We start from the raw sequence: 13,450 nt of genomic DNA, 5'->3' as shown, positions 1-13,450 counted from the left end.
AGATAGATAGATAGATAGATGGATGGACGGCAAGGCAAGCATCTGATTGACAGTGGTCCGTGATCTGCTGTTATGCTACTATGCTACTGACCATTGGGGGAGCGATAGCAAGCAAGAGAGTTAGATATCGAGAGTCATAGATAGATAGATAGATAGATGGATGGATGGACGGCAAGGCAAGCATCTGATTGACAGTGGTCCGTGATCTGCTGTTATGCTACTATGCTACTGACCATTGGGGGAGCGATAGCAAGCAAGAGAGTTAGATATCAAGAGTCATAGATAGATAGATAGATGGATGGATGGACGGCAAGGCAAGCATCTGATTGACAGTGGTCCGTGATCTGCTGTTATGCTACTATGCTACTGACCATTGGGGGAGCGATAGCAAGCAAGAGAGTTAGATATCGAGAGTCATAGATAGATAGATAGATAGATGGATGGACGGCAAGGCAAGCATCTGATTGACAGTGGTCCGTGATCTGCTGTTATGCTACTATGCTACTGACCATTGGGGGAGCGATAGCAAGCAAGAGAGTTAGATATCGAGAGTCATAGATAGATAGATAGATAGATGGATGGATGGACGGCAAGGCAAGCATCTGATTGACAGTGGTCCGTGATCTGCTGTTATGCTACAATGCTAATGACCATTGGGGGAGCAATAGCAAGCAAGAGAGTTAGATATCAAGAGTCATAGATAGATAGATAGATAGATGGATGGATGAACGGCAAGGCAAGCATCTCTCTTGACAGTGGTCCGTGATTTGCTGTTATGCTACTATGCTACTGACCATTGGGGGAGCGATAGCAAGCAAGAGAGTTAGATATCAAGAGTCATAGATAGATAGATAGATAGATGGATGGATGGACGGCAAGGCAAGCATCTGATTGACAGTGGTCCGTGATCTGCTGTTATGCTACAATGCTACTTACCATTGGGGGAGCGATAGCAAGCAAGAGAGTTAGATATCAAGAGTCATAGATAGATAGATAGATAGATGGATGGATGGACGGCAAGGCAAGCATCTGATTGACAGTGGTCCGTAATCTGCTGTTATGCTACTATGCTACTGACCATTGGGGGAGTGATAGCAAGCAAGAGAGTTAGATATCAAGAGTCATAGATAGATAGATGGATGGATGGATGGACGGCAAGGCAAGCATCTGATTGACAGTGGTCCGTGATCTGCTGTTATGCTACTATGCTACTGACCATTGGGGGAGCGATAGCAAGCAAGAGAGTTAGATATCGAGAGTCATTGATAGATAGATAGATAGATGGATGGATGGATGGACGGCAAGGCAAGCATCTGATTGACAGTGGTCCGTGATCTGCTGTTATGCTACTATGCAACTGACCATTGGGGGAGCGATAGCAAGCAAGAGAGTTAGATATCAAGAGTCATAGATAGATAGATGGATGGATGGACGGCAAGGCAAGCATCTGATTGACAGTGGTCCGTGATCTGCTGTTATGCTACTATGCTACTGACCATTGGGGGAGCGATAGCAAGCAAGAGAGTTAGATATCAAGAGTCATTGATAGATAGATAGATAGATGGATGGACGGCAAGGCAAGCATCTGATTGACAGTGGTCCATGATCTGCTGTTATGCTACTATGCTACTGACCATTGGGGGAGCGATAGCAAGCAAGAGAGTTAGATATCGAGAGTCATAGATAGATAGATAGATAGATGGATGGATGGATGGACGGCAAGGCAAGCACCTGATTGACAGTGGTCCGTGACCTGCTGTTATGCTACTATGCTACTGACCATTGGGGGAGCGATAGCAAGCAAGAGAGTTAGATATCGAGAGTCATAGATAGATAGATAGATAGATGGATGGACGGCAAGGCAAGCATCTGATTGACAGTGGTCCGTGATCTGCTGTTATGCTACTATGCTACTGACCATTGGGGGAGCGATAGCAAGCAAGAGAGTTAGATATCGAGAGTCATTGATAGATAGATAGATAGATGGATGGATGGATGGACGGCAAGGCAAGCATCTGATTGACAGTGGTCCGTGATCTGCTGTTATGCTACTATGCTACTGACCATTGGGGGAGCGATAGCAAGCAAGAGAGTTAGATATCGAGAGTCATAGATAGATAGATAGATAGATGGATGGACGGCAAGGCAAGCATCTGATTGACAGTGGTCCGTGATCTGCTGTTATGCTACTATGCTACTGACCATTGGGGGAGCGATAGCAAGCAAGAGAGTTAGATATCAAGAGTCATTGATAGATAGATAGATACATGGATGGATGGATGGACGGCAAGGCAAGCATCTGATTGACAGTGGTCCGTGAACTGCTGTTATGCTACTATGCTACTGACCATTGGGGGAGCGATAGCAAGCAAGAGAGTTAGATATCGAGAGTCATAGATAGATAGATAGATAGATGGATGGATGGACGGCAAGGCAAGCATCTGATTGACAGTGGTCCGTGATCTGCTGTTATGCTACTATGCTACTGACCATTGGGGGAGCGATAGCAAGCAAGAGAGTTAGATATCGAGAGTCATAGATAGATAGATAGATAGATAGATAGATAGATGGATGGATGGACAGCAAGGCAAGCATCTGATTGACAGTGGTCCGTGATCTGCTGTTATGCTACTGACCATTGGGGGAGCGATAGCAAGCAAGAGAGTTAGATATCAATAGTCATAGATAGATAGATGGATGGATGGATGGACGGCAAGGCAAGCATCTGATTGACAGTGGTCCGTGATCTGCTGTTATGCTACTGACCATTGGGGGAGCGATAGCAAGCAAGAGAGTTAGATATCGAGAGTCATAGATAGATAGATAGATAGATAGATGGATGGATGGACGGCAAGGCAAGCATCTGATTGACAGTGGTTCTTGATCTGCTGTAATGCTACTATGCTACTGACCATTGGGGGAGCGATAGCAAGCAAGAGAGTTAGATATCGAGAGTCATAGATAGATAGATAGATAGATGGATGGACGGCAAGGCAAGCATCTGATTGACAGTGGTCCGTGATCTGCTGTTATGCTACTATGCTACTGACCATTGGGGGAGCGATAGCAAGCAAGAGAGTTAGATATCGAGAGACATAGATACATAGATAGATAGATGGATGGATGGATGGACGGCAAGGCAAGCATCTGATTGACAGTGGTCTGTGATCTGCTGTTATGCAACTATGCTACTGACCATTGGGGGAGCGATAGCAAGCAAGAAATTTAGATATCGAGAGTCATAGATAGATAGATAGATAGATAGATAGATGGATGGATGGATGGACGGCAAGGCAAGCACCTGATTGACAGTGGTCCGTGATCCTAACCCTAACCCTAACCCTAACCCCTAACCCCTAACCCCTAACCCTAACCCTAAAATATAATTAGCCCACAATTTAACTAGGCACTCAAACCAACCTCTAAACCCAATCCCTAAACCTAACCATTATTCAAATGTAACCCTCAATCCTATCCCCAATAATCAATTTCACAACTTATCCTTAAATTTATTCCCCATAACTTATTTACCCCCCAAAACAAAACCCAGACTCCCTTAAAAACCTAGGTAATAGACTTCCAGACTCTATAATTAAATTTTAATCCCAATTCCATACATTCCCCTTACTTTTAAGACGTATTCTTGTACATACAAACTTCACATCATTCAATTACACCACATCTCATCCCACTGAATTACCTTAACAAAACAGACTATAGAACGAATACTTTCGGATGCATCTTTTAAGGACACAACAATAGCCTCAACACCTGTGAGTGCCAGTGCACTTGAGGATGTCAGAGGAACCAAAGGTTTGATTCACCTGACAACCTCAATAACCTATTTTTTTAAACCTAACCCTAACCCTAACCCTAACCCTAATGACCTGTGGCCCCATGCCATGCAGAAGTCCACAGCTATGCGTGTCAGCATGCCCTGCTCCTCATCCCCAATGTGCCACTTGTAAGAACTGTGTAAAAAGCGACAGAGAACGTGATCAGCAAAGAAACACAATTCTCCTGAGAACGACAATCATCGTGCCGATCGTAATCTCAGTGCATACCTGGATGCCCAACAAGCCAAGCCAGTGGTTCCCAAGCGTTGTAATTCCACCGCACACTTTGCTGAGACCAAAAACCTTCGCGGCGCACCAACTTGAAAAAAAATGAGGATTTACTAGGTATTGTCTCACCTGAATGGCAACAGGGTGCTAAAACTATTATGACACATTGCACATTGCATGTTAAAGTATGTCAGTAAGGGAGTAATTAAAAGGGCAAATGTATGAAGTGCAAGGAGTGACCTTTAGTGGTTAGGTAAAAAAGTAGACAGACAAACTAAATAATTACTTGATACAAATCATTTATTTAGTGCAGACAGACCAAGACCAGACACAATAAACTATTCGCAGTAAATATAAATTCACAGCGAAATAGGTTCAGTTCACAATATCCTATAACAAGCTCTATTCAACGAAACGGTTAAACGTTACAAAGGGCATTACAATTGTTGAAAAACAATAGCACACGGATCAAACATGAGTTCACAATATCCTATAACAAGCTCTATTCAACGAAGTGGTTAAACGTTACAAAGGGCATTACAATTGTTTAAAAACAATAGCACACAGATCAAACATGCTATCCCCGCCGTTTTATTCGATTTGATTAGACGTTTCGCGACCGAAATGTTTTGTGTTCGGACTGAACGCACACCTGAGCCGAGCACGATCACAATACATATCCACAGTAAATCTATGCAGTATCATATTGTAATCGTTTCGGTTTGTTATCAACCCTTCCGGATCCAAAACCAGGAGTCAGACACCCTTTTCGGTGGACACGCTGTTGACTTCTCACAAGCACCATCCGCCTTCACAAAGGCAGCGCTAGCAGTGGAAAGAACGAAGAACTGCAGGAGAAACGCCGGGGCTATTTAGAGCCCGATTATTCATCAAAGAGGGGGGAAACCAAAGCCAAATGAGACTTAGAGGAACAGGAGACATCCAACAACAGTACACAACGGTACAGTACACAATCAATACATAACAATGAACAGGCCCTCAATTCACTCTTTACAGTCCTTTCTCTTATCTCCCAGCAGCCCCTACGGAGATGGCCGCATATTAATCGAGAGGGGTGGTGCTGCCTCTCCATCTCCGTTACAGTATCAAAAAAATAAGCCTACCAAAAGGGCAAGAACAAACACATTGAATAATATTGATAAAATAGATTTCGTTCACCAGTCCAACTTAGAAAAAGGACAAGCAGAGTGCAAGATAAAAAGGAATTCACCATCTGTCCCTTTCATCAATTGCCTTTCAGTACCACTGATAGCACTGCAACTCAGTGTAGGTGTGCGTTCAGTCCGGCAAACACAACATTTCAGTTATGAAACGCTTTCTACAGGTGATGTATAAATGTAACATTTTCACAAATTTGAATAAGTTTGATTTGATACAAGATTCATGAAGTTGACCTAACGAAATGACATAATATTTTTGAGGGGATAAAAATCTCAAGACACAATTGGGTAGTCCTCAAGGCACACGGGTTGAAAACCACTGAGCCAAGCCACGGTGCTTCTTGGCTTTGCACGGCCACTGAGACTGCCAGGAGAAGGTGGTGAGAGGCTTTCCTTCGATAGCTCAGTTGGTAGAGCGGAGGACTGTAGGTTTCAGGCAGCGGGCATCCTTAGGTCGCTGGTTCAATTCCGGCTCGAAGGAAGCCGTGCTTATGGTTTGACGTCGGTTTTGGACGAGCTCCCAAATGTCAAGCCGTTGGAATTGCATGAAGACAAGGAGAAAACCTCGAAAATTCGGATTTGTAGTCGAGAACTCGCATTGCCCAAACATCTCATATGCATGTGACCCTTTTCACCCTGAGCCCAGGGTGTCTGCTAAGAAAGAAGTAGTGAGAAATGACAATCGGTCGTCTGCACGCCCCCCCCCCCCCCAAAAAAAAAAAAAAAAGGAAAAAACGGCGGGAAAATTCGCCCGCATCGAAAGGGGTCGATAGATCCGCTGCGACGCAGGAGTGCGAGAGGACTCAACGCCACCGAGCACGGGCGCGAGAGGGAGAGCTGCCCAGTGCGACAAACCGCCCGCGACGCAAGCACCAGATGTCCGCGATGCCAAGGGGAACCGGCGCGCTGCGGAGAACCTGACCAAAATATGGAACGCTTCAAGAATTTGCGTGTCATCCTTGCGCCCAGATAGGCTGAATGTGCTCTGTATCGACATACTAAAATGTAACCAATGGGAACGACTGCTTTTTCTAAAATTCCACTGAAATTGGCAGCCTCAGCCTGCATGGATTGCTTACAATTGCCGCTGGAACAACCCCCGATTTCCCACGCCACTCAATGTGTTTTCTTTCAGCTGGTTGGCTACATGACCCGGAGAGGCGGGCTTTGCGGGTGGACTTCTAATAGTAAATACGTGTTTTGTCAGACGTTGCCTAGGGAGTGAAAAGAATCTTTGAGACATACAGACAGACATACAGACAGACATCAATATCTCTCTCTCTGTCTCTATCTATATATATATTCTATCAATCTAGCTTTATCTTTATCTATCGATCTATTTTTCTATCTATGCCTCCCTCCATCCCTCCCTCCCTCCCTCCTTCTTTCCTTCCTTCCTTCCTTCCTTCCTATTATTTTATTTTTTGCTATCGATCCACGTAAGTAAGCATTTTCTTAATTGATCAATCGGTCTGTCGATTAATGTGTTAATACGATCTGTTTATATGACCTGCTGTGTTTGCGGTGTTATTTCATGCTTTTTATACATTTGATAATAACCCTGGTGTTTTGTGTAAGGTATGTGTCTTCTATACTGTTGAGAGAGAAGTGTTTTGAACCGTAAAAAAGTCAAAGATACGTTTCACTGCGTCACATAATGATAAGAATAAGAATAGTATTAATAATAATGATTATTATTATTATTATTATTATTATTATTATTATTATTATTATTATTATTATTCCATCCATCCATCCATCCATCCATTCATTTTCGAAACTGCTTATCCTGGTGAGGGTCGTGGGGAAGCCGGAGACGATATTATTATTATTATTATTATTATTAGTCATTGTGTCACATCATCATCATAATAGTATTAATAATGGTATTAAAATACTATTTAGTAGTAGTAGTATGTGCTGCATTGAAACATAAAACAGAAAAAATCGTGTAACGTTTCACTGCGTCACATCATCATCATCATAATAATAGTAATAATAATGAGGATGATGATAATAGTACTAGTACGAATCATAATACGAATAATTGTAGCAGTGATACAAGGTATATGATGAATTATAACATATCTTGTATTATTTGTTGTCATTTAATTGAAAGTATTGTTATTTTTTAATATTATTATTATTATTATTATTATTATTATTACTATTATTATTACTATTCATAATAATAATAAAACATACTAATTGTAATGATCTCCTTATTCAATATTGTTTGTCAGTGACTTCCTGACTATTTGTACCTGCTGTACAGGAACATGAAGGCCACCCCACAGTTCAGCTCCCTGCTGGTCCTGCAAGCCACAACTGAAGCTAAAAGCGTCGCGTCTGCCACCAAGTCCTCCAGCGATCCATTTGTCCCCCTCACACCTCTTGAGTCCGGAAGGATGCTGTGGCCCGCATCCTGTCTCAGGGGGGTGACCCCGGGAACGCCAAACTGGTACTCAGCCAGAGTACCCTGCAGTTTGGCAGGTACCGGGGTCAGACATTCAAGTGGATCCTGGAGAACGACGGTGGGTACGCCGTGTCTCTCGTGGCCGCTCATCAGAAGGAGCGGGAGATGGACATGTCTGACACGGTGTACATGGCCAACAAGGACGCGCTGGCCAGCTACGCCTGTGGCTTCCCAAAAGTCACCATCGCTGTGGGTGACCGGAGGGCCAGGAATGCCACCCGCGCCATGGCGTCCCAGAGTGGCCGGGAGGACCAGCAGGTGGTGGGCTTCGGGGCCCACAAGGGCCAGACCTGGCAGGAGCTCTACGAGGCCACAGACAAGGAGAGGAGAGGGTGTGTATTAATCTATTCTAATAACTATTGCCTACTCTAGTTTATGTATGTTTCAGGGAATTAAGAGCACCCTGGCCTGCAGTTGTATAGTCAGTGTAGTTGTAGTTAGACAGAGAACCTGGGTTTATTACAGGTATGTGAGATGGATAAGGAGGCAGACTCCCCAGCCCGGAACGCAGATGGCCAAATTCCTGGCATACATCCTGCGGCGGGACAGGGAGTCACAGGCCCAGAAGCCAGCAGCACAGCCTGCCTCCTCCCAGCCCACACCCTCGGTGCCTGCACCCTGCCAGCCTCCCAGGACGAGTGCCTCGCAGTCGACTCCCACCTTCTCCTCGTCTGCCACCAAGTCCAGAGCTCCAGTGGCAAAAGGTTCATTTTGTGGAAGTGTGTGATTTGAGCAATTAGAATTAATTGTAGTTTATTAAGGCAGCAATTAGGTAAACAGTTATACCAGGGCTATCACACAATTTAAAGTTCACACTTAAAACAGACCGACGGCAAACACACGATAATCGCACACATTTTGTGATTTCAAAAACAAAATACACCAGTTACCATGACCCCTGTACCAAATGCCCACCGTTACAGCGCACGTTTACTCCTCCTTCCAACGGTGTCCAGGAAGGAGCGCCCGTCACTGGCCTTCAGCAACGATGCACTCACTGACGCTGAGCTGCTGGCAGCTGTGGAGGACATGGCCCCCCCGCGTAAGTCTTCACGCAGCTGTTACAAATATCAGCCTATTTCAATACATGTCTAAATGTCAGTCATTTCAGGTTCAAGATGGAGTTCTTGCCATTTGGCACAAACTAACTTGTATTGTTGTATTTTGTTAGCTTAAGATGGATGGATCTCCCAGTGTAAGGTAAGTGAGATGGACCCGGGGTCCACACGGTGCTTTGGCTACATATCGCTTTACAGTCACCTCGTCTGCCCTGCCTCGACACCCCCAAGTATCTGTGACCCCTGGCTTTATGCGCTGAGCTGCATGTTTGCTATGCGTTGCATCCTCACCGTGTGTGCTGTGCATGTGGAGTGGCACGCTGTGATATAGTGTAGTGGCATGGCGTGATGTAGTGGCATGGTGTGATATGATGTAGTGGCACAGTAACATGGTTGATTGAATGATAAGGCTTCATAGACCTAGTCACCTTGGAATTAACATAGATTTGGATAATTTCACCATTAGTTACATCTCTGTTGTTGCGAGATTTTGAATCTCCCGTTTTATCTCTAGTGTCTTCAGTGCAGGAGCCGGGGGCAGCGGCCATGGCTAGCTCAGCTCAGCAGCCGACACCGCTCGGTTCAGCGGAGCAGCCTGGTGGGGGTAAGAGTGGTGTGTGTGTGTGTGTGTGTGTGAGTGTGTCTTTGTGTGTTTGTTAAATCTGGGTGCAGTATCCGTAGTGTCCTGGCAACTCCTGTCACTGTCTGTCTGTCTGTCTGTCTGTCTGTCTGTCCCTGTGTTTCTGCAGGTCCTGCTTCCTGAGGGCTGGAAGCAGACGCTGCCCGCTGAGCAGCTGCAGTGGGTCTCCAAGGCCCTGTTCACTAGGAGCAGGTTTGGGAAGCTGGAGCTGACCTCGGACCTGCGTCTGTGGTTGTTCCCTCCCTAGCCCTGCCCGGTGTATCGGCAGCCCCCGGCCTCTCCCAGCCTGCACTTCGCTCGGCCGCTGTTCCTGTGGATGCCCTACCGCATTTGGGCTGTGAAGCTCACCTGCATCCAGCCCCAGTGTGAGGGACACAGGCTCAAAGAAGTACGCAGGCTGGTCCGGAGATGTGCTGCAGCAGCTGGATGTGGCTCATCGGAGCCAGTTCCCGGCCATCCTCACCTACCCGTATGGAGACAATTCACCACACAGCATCTGTGCTTTCCCTCCCCCCCTCCCTCTCTGCTGAAATGTTTCCTGAACTCTAACTGCTGTACTGCTGTGTCTTGGGCAGGCTGTCCTGCGACTACACGGTGCTGAGTCTCATGAGGGAGCACACCCTGGGGAACAGCGCCACCCGGCTGTGCAAACAGCTGCAGGAGCAGCACAGCGAGGCGTGGCAGCGTAAAAACCCTGCGGTACCTCGCAGACTGCGAGCCCTTTGTGACCTCTGCACCTGTAGTCCCGAGCTTCCGGCCACCGCCACCCATGCCACCGGTGCCTGGACCCAAGTGGCTGCTGGCAGTGTATGACCTCGACGTGCTAGGGCAGCTGGCCGAGGTAAAGGCCCAGGTCACGTCTGTGTTCGGGTCCATTTTAAAACTGGACTCGACAAAGAAGGTGAGTATCGTCAGTCAGATTTTTTGTGCTGCGGTCTCAGCGGCCACTTGGTGCATCGTGGTGCCGCTCAGCTGAATGCATTACAATTAAAGACCTAATAACTTAATGTGTCTCATACATTTTTCAGTTGACCAGGAAGCTCGCAGGAGCAGCCACTGGCACGGCAGCGTGGGCCACCAACGTCGGCAATGAGTTCGGGCAGGTCCTGAACTCGGTGCTAACATGCGGAGAGGGTGAGGGGCTGCAGCCCATGGCTGCTGGGCTGGTGGAGTGGTACCGCTTGGCCGGAGAGGCTCCCCCTCAGATCCTGTATGTGGACTGGGACTGCTGCTCTGTGGCTGGACGGTCGAAGGTGGCCGGGGGGCACAGGATACGGAGCGGCTCATCCAGGAGCTGCTGGACATTTTTGACAGCAGGAGGGGGCTGGACACCATGGGCGTGCCGCTGCTGGACCACAAGCAGATCCAGGCCATCTGGAAGACACAGCGGCCCCACCTCGCCTGCATTCAGGACCCCGAGGGGGTGCAGCTGTATACCCAGACAGGGCAGCTGCGGAAGGGGGGTGTGCTGCTGCCAGTATACCGCTGCGCCTGTGGATCGATCTCCTTGGAGTCTTTCCACCTCCACCTGGCCCTTTTCATCCCAGGTTAGTGCCAGCTGCACCGCAAATAAAGACGCCAGATTCTATTATGCTTTTTGAACCCAGTGGATCAGTAGACTAGTTTTTTTTTCTGTAATTGTTACAGTACGTGTATATTTATATACTATGGCTTTGTGAAGAGTATATTTTGAACTGTATTGAAGTGTGTGTTTCTGTTTCCTCCTGCTCTGCTCAGGCACCAGTGCCAGCGATGTGCACTTCCTGGCATTTCTGCTGGAGGGCCTGGTGAGGTGGAACGCGGACCGTGCAGTGGCGGCCATGGAGGATGCTGGCAAGCTTCTGTGCTCCTACAGTGGCTCCTTGCAGAACGCCCTGGGCAACCTGAGCCAGAAGGTGCTGGCCAGGGACCTGTCGGAGGGGTTCGTGAAGTCAGGCGTGTACACGCGTCAGTGAGCGTGTCAGTGTGGGGGGTTGATTTGTAAGGTGCTCTTTAGCAGTGTTATGAAAATAATAAAAGCGGTGAACCCATGCTTCTGTTATGATTGTGTTGAAGGGGAGCTCATTGGGATCAAGTACCTGTACTCACAGACAGGGAAAGAGCTCCAACGTGTGCACAGCGACCCCAACGTCCCGGACGAGGCAGCTGGCCAAGACTCAGACAGGAAGGAGAGTGACGACGAGGGCTTTGAGGAAGACGATGACCCCACCATCTCCAACCCCTTCGCCCCGTCTCCTGCCCGACTGCCCCCGTCTCCTGTGCGGTCAACGGCCCGACTGCCCCCGTCTCCTGCGCGGTCAATGGCCCGACTGCCCCCGTCTCCCGAGATGGAGCCCCCCTGCGCTGCAGGAGACGCCCCCCCGTTGCTAATCCCGAGGTGAGGAGGCAGTGATGGCGCTCAGCTCGTCTCTTATATTGTAGTGCACAAAACCCTGGAATGATAGCTATTGCCAGAACATGGTCCTGTAACTGACTGTCGTCTGTATCCTGTTGTTTCAGGAATCGTGCGGCCCTGATGGCGTTCCTGGGCTCCAGCACGTCCAGCAGTTGGCCAGCTGTCTGGTGGACCTGAGAGCCCAGGCATTCCTGACCAATCGCCAGGTGGCGGAGCTGGTACACCTGTGGCAGCAGCTCCCCGAGGGAGACAAGCAGCGCCTCTTGTACCCGTCCCGTCACAAGGACAGGCTGACTCAGGGGCGCTTCAAAGCTGGGAGGAGGTCTTCAGTCGCTCCGGGAGTGGACAGCTTGAAGAGGTGTGATATAAAGACACATTTTAAATCACTGCCGAGAAGCAGATGAATACGAGTATGTGCCTGTAAGTAGTGACTGTGAGGTGTGAAGGATGCTTCCTAACACAGATCTCTTACCTGGTTGCAGGTGCATGGTGGGCGAGAACACGGGGCCAGCCCAGTGGCCGGACGCGAGCCGCTTGGTAGAGGCCATCTGACACCAAGCTCAAGCATTTTCCTTACCTCCTCTGTGATAGCGACCTTCCCTGGGCAGGGTTGCTGTTCCCAGTTTTCTTTTGTGATGTTGAGGAGGCCTCGCGATCTGTGGGAAAAAAAAAGCTCAAAAGGTGAAAAACCTGTGGAAGATTGGGGTACTTCCCAGATGGTGAATATGAGAAAAGGGAGCAGTTGATCCCAGTTACGCCCATCCCTTTCCATCGTCCTCCTCAGCATGCTTTTTAACGTTTTGTTAAACCGCTCCACTAGACCGTCCGTCTGTTGATGGTAAACAGAAGTGTGAAGACTTAATTCGGAGAAGATGGCACACATCTTTCATTACCTTGGACATGAACGGTGTACCAAAATTTCTTTGGGCAGCCCGACTCTGGAAAACATTTGGATTAGCTCTTGGGCTATATTTTTTGTGGTGGCATACGCAAAGGCATGGCCTCAGAGTACCTTTTGGCATAGTCCACTACCACCAGGATGTGCTGGAAACCTTTGGCCGACTTGGGTAAAGGTCCAATTAAATCCATGCCTATTCTCTCAAAAGGCATGCCTATTACCGGAATTGGTATGAGAGGGTTGCGGAACGATGGCATGGGGGCCGTACACTGGCATTCTGGACAGCTTTGACAGTAACGTATAACCTCAGCATATACCTCTGGCCAAAAGAATCTTTGCAGCAGCCTCTCCAGGGTTTTCGCTCTTCCCAGGTGTCCCCCAAGCAGGTGGCTATGGGAGAGATTCAGAACAGTGTGCCTGAAAGGGGTGGGTACAAGGAGCTGTGCATAGACAACATTATTTTTCTTTGTCATTTGATACAACAGGTTAGGGCGCATGGCGAAATGAGGATATGAAAGTGGTCGGGTGGGGTCCACAGCCGTCCCATTTATTACCTGCACATTCCGCCGGGCGTTTTGAAGGGTAAGGTCTTCCATCTGGGCAGTCCCAAATCTCCCACAGTACTGGGTCAGATCTGGTGGAAATCACGCATCGTCCTTTCGGTGTGTAGATCCTCATTTGGGCAAAGGGGTATCTTTTCATGTCCCCATGTATGCAGGTGATTGAAATAGGAGCAAG

The 13,450-nt window shown here is 47.8% G+C and overlaps 1 non-coding gene across 1 annotated transcript; it reads left to right on the top strand.

Moving 5' to 3' along the window:
- Positions 1–5,637: 5,637 nt before the first annotated feature.
- Positions 5,638–5,726, top strand: trnay-gua (transfer RNA tyrosine (anticodon GUA)). Its single transcript is given in 2 exon segments — positions 5,638–5,674; positions 5,691–5,726. It is a non-coding gene; the product is annotated as a tRNA-Tyr (tRNA).
- The last annotated feature ends 7,724 nt before the right edge of the window (positions 5,727–13,450 follow it).

The sequence above is a fragment of the Amia ocellicauda genome, chromosome 2 (genome assembly GCF_036373705.1).
Source record: "Amia ocellicauda isolate fAmiCal2 chromosome 2, fAmiCal2.hap1, whole genome shotgun sequence".
Taxonomy (NCBI): domain Eukaryota; kingdom Metazoa; phylum Chordata; class Actinopteri; order Amiiformes; family Amiidae; genus Amia; species Amia ocellicauda.
The sequence above is the reverse complement of the archived record's forward strand: the minus strand, read 5'-3'. Positions and strand labels throughout refer to the sequence as shown.